Raw genomic sequence first — 3949 nt, forward strand, 5'->3', positions numbered from 1 at the left:
CATGCTTCAAGCATTTTTATTACTATCTTTAATGGAGAAAGTTACTTGGAGCATATTTTCATTGCCTTCAGAACATCTTTATTCCTAAAACTGTAGATGATAGGGTTCAGTGTGGGTGTGAGGATGGTATAGAATATTGCCAAATATTTGTCCTGACCCGGAGTGTGGTATGATTTGAGTCTCATGTATGTGAAAATAAATGGCCCATAGTACATTGTGACCACAATCATGTGGAAAGAACAGGTAGAAAATGACTTTTTCTGTGCTTCTGATGATTTCATTTGAAGAACAGTAAGGAGAATTTGGACATAAGAAGCAAGGATTAGGGAGGAAGGGACAAGGAGAAAAATAAAGCCACTTACATAAACTCCTCGTTCATAGAGTGTTGTGTCCACACAGGACAACTTCAACATGGCAGGGACTTCACAGAAAAAGTGATCAATGGCTCTTGGGCCACAGAAGGGCAACTGGAGTGCATAAGCTGTGTGGACTATGAAGTTGACGGTCCCAACAATCCAGGACCCTCTAGCCATGAGAATGCGGACATAGTCATTCATAAGAATGGGATAGCGCAGTGGGTGACAGATGACTACATAGTGATCGTAAGACATTGCCGCCAGGAGAAGGCACTCACCACCCAGGAGGGTGAGGGATAGAAATATCTGGAAGCCACAACCTGCGAATGAAATAGTTCTGCTGCCTGACAGAAAGTCAGTGACCATTTTGGGAACAATGTTGGAAATATGCAAGATGTCCATGAAAGACAGATGGCTGAGCAGGAAATACATTGGAGTATGGAGTCTTGAGTCCCTGAGGATAAGGAGGATCATGATTGTGTTTTCTGTTATAGTCATAATAAAAATGATGAATATAAAGGAGATGAAAACTAGACTTGATTGAGAAGAAGAAAAGAGTCCTCAAAGAATGAAATCACTGGTGAAACTGTGATTCTCATGCCCCATCATGAACTCCACTCTTTTCCTAAAATAGAAAAAAATAGAGCTAAAGTGCAGTGGCATAAATCTCAAACTCATTTACATTTAGAAGCATAATAAAATGAGAGTGATGCATATTTTGCAGTTCAAGTCAACAGACTCTCAACCAGCTTTGGAAGTGGGCTTGGTTTACAACATGGCCATTTATTTGTTTGAATCAACTGATGATATTGGTCTATTGAGAAAGCTGTTAGCTCCGTGTAGTCTTAATTCCGTATTCTTAAATGCAGTTCAATCTTTTGTCAAAGGTCACTTTTTAAATGAGACCCACCCTGAACAGTGTACTTAAAATCTCAGTAACCCCCGACTTGCCTATTTCTCCTTACTGTGCTGTCCTTTGATGTATTCTGCAAATCACTTTTCATCTTTTACATATTCAATAACTTATGAACTAAATTTCTTTTTTATGGTCATTCTAACTCATCAGAACTTAAGCTTCCCAATGTGAAATCATTGTTTTGCCCTCTGTGTAAACTGAATGGCTACACAATGCCTGGTATATAGTAGTTGCTCAATATAATCCCTTAAATACCTGAATAAATGAGTAGCATATGGAACTCAATTTTCTGTCTCATTTTTTATTTGGATAAAGCTTAAAGAAAATGAAATGTATTATTTATACATTTTTCTAAAATATCAGTAATGATATACTATAAAAACTAGCTTAATCTGTATTTATAATTTAATCTGTAATTTGTAAATATCAGCATTTAAATGTAAAAAAATGAAAATTTTATTCAGTTAAAATGAGAATATATTTTAATTGGGCCAGTTTTATTAACTCCTCAAAATTGAATTATATTATATTATATTTCATTAATTCTTTATATAGAGAATCATATAGTTTCCTAAATAATGAAATTTGTGTTTCCTACGATTTCCTTAGTAGAGACAAGAGAAAAAGAAATAATGAGATGAGAACACAGACCAAGGACCCCAGAGGACCTGGGTCCACCAAGTTCTCACATAGGATGTGAGGAATAGTTCACATAGTGCAAACCTCTAAATGGACTATCATAGACTCATAAAAATTATGTCAGTAAGCATGTATAATAGCAGGGAAAATTGAAAACATAAGAAAATGAATATATAGTGAAAAAAGAGAAGTACTTCTTTTTTTAAGTAAACAATTTTTTTGGTAGGCTGCATGCCCAAAGCAGGGTTTGAACTCACAACCTTGATATCAAACCTGAGGTGAGATCAAGGGTCAGACACTTAACCAACTGAGCCACTCAGGTCCACCACCCTTTTTCTAAGCTGTTAAGTAAAATCTCTCTCTCTCCCTTTTTTTTTTTTTAAAAGAAACTCTACACCTAACATGGGGCTGAACTCAGGACCCCAAGATCAAGAGTCACATGCTCTACAGACTGAGCCAACCACTCCCCCTTACTAGTGGGACTTTTGTTGAGTAGTTCAACCAAGAGAACTATAATGCTATAATCCACATGAGAAAGGCAGGTGACTTTTCTTGTATATAAGGAATCTAAGGGAACTTGCTCACTATATTTGGGGCCAACAGTGTAAAGACGCCCTATACTCTAAATCCCTGGGTCTCCCATCGTACAACACAGCTTTCCCTTCCTTGTAATACCATGAACCCGGTCGGCACCCACCGAACACAATCACCGCCTTCGTGTTCAGAAACGCAAGGCCCCACGTTCACGCCGGGCCGTGGCAGTCTAACCAACCCAGATGGCCTTGAGCTGATTGTCTTTAGCTCTACAACAAGCAGAGCTCCGGCTATGCCGGGTACCACTAGTAGGGGAAAGGGAGCTGCCGGCCCAATGCGGCTCCAGACTCGTGAGGTTGCATATGCTTTCGCACCTGGGCAACTGGTGCACAGGGCAGAGGTGGGGCAGCAGTGCCCCCTGTCATCCAGGAGGCCAGGGGGAGGCCACAGAGGTAGGCAGCGGAAGGACTGTCTGACTGCACTGTGGTCACCGTGCTGCTCCGGACTTCCTGCTGAGGCACCGTGCTCCCCACGTGGATGTAATTCTGTGTAAGGACACAAAGTTGTTGTGCAGACAGGACCTCTGTCTCATTGCATACTGCGGGGAGGGATCCTTTTACTTGATGTATAAAGAGAGACCCCAGTGAGCAGTGCTTAAGCGTAACTGCAGAACGTATTAAAAGCTCCCTTTTCTCCAGAATGGGGTCCATTCCCCTGAAAATGAAAGGACTATTTTCAGGCCACTGCAACTCTGGCAAACAGACAATCCCACTTCCGGTGGGTGCAGGGCATGTGGACACTGAGCGGGTGACAGAAGGGAAGCAGCCATTCTCCTATCCAATCCACGCCTCCAGGCACATCCTTGAGAGGGAGGAAGGCCAGTATTTCCCCTCTCTCTCATCCACAGTGTCGCAGGTGTCAAAAAATAGCCTTCTCCAGCATGGTTAGCAACGGCCTACAGCATCTGCTAACCGTCAGGAACTGGTTTCAGTCTTGAGCTGCATGAATTTCACCACCTGATAGGTGTGGCTGTGACATACTTAGAAAAACTACCCTTAGGGCCACAGCTTATTTGGATACTGTGCCAAGCAAGGGGATAAAAGCTTTGGACAAATTAATGTGTCCCAGTTAGCGTAAACAAATGGAGGGAGGGAAGGAAGGAAGGAAGGAAGGAAGGAAGGAAGGAAGGAAGGAAGGAAGGAAGGAAGAAAGGGGCGTGGGTGGGAGGTAGGAGAGAGAGAAGGGAGGGAGAAAGAAAGGAAGGAAGAAGGGAAGAACGAAGGAAAGAAAGGAGAGAAAGAGGAAGGACGGGAGGGAGGGGCATGGGTGTGAGGTAGGAGAGAGAGAAGGGAGGGAGAAAGAGAGAAAAGAAAAAGAAAGAAACAAAGAATGAAAGAAAGAAAGGAGGAAAGAAGAAAGAAGAGACGGAGGGAGGGAGGGAGGGGAAGCAAAGGAATGGAAAGGACAGGAAAGAAATCCAAGATGTATGCATAATATGATGCAG

The 3949-nt window shown here is 42.1% G+C and overlaps 1 pseudogene; it reads right to left on the bottom strand.

Annotated features, from left to right (window-relative positions):
• Positions 1-62: 62 nt before the first annotated feature.
• On the bottom strand, positions 63-965 carry LOC123323771 (annotated as a pseudogene).
• Between the last annotated feature and the right edge of the window lie 2984 nt (positions 966-3949).

Source organism: Neomonachus schauinslandi, unplaced genomic scaffold (genome assembly GCF_002201575.2).
Source record: "Neomonachus schauinslandi unplaced genomic scaffold, ASM220157v2 HiC_scaffold_797, whole genome shotgun sequence".
NCBI classification, from domain to species: Eukaryota; Metazoa; Chordata; class Mammalia; order Carnivora; family Phocidae; genus Neomonachus; species Neomonachus schauinslandi.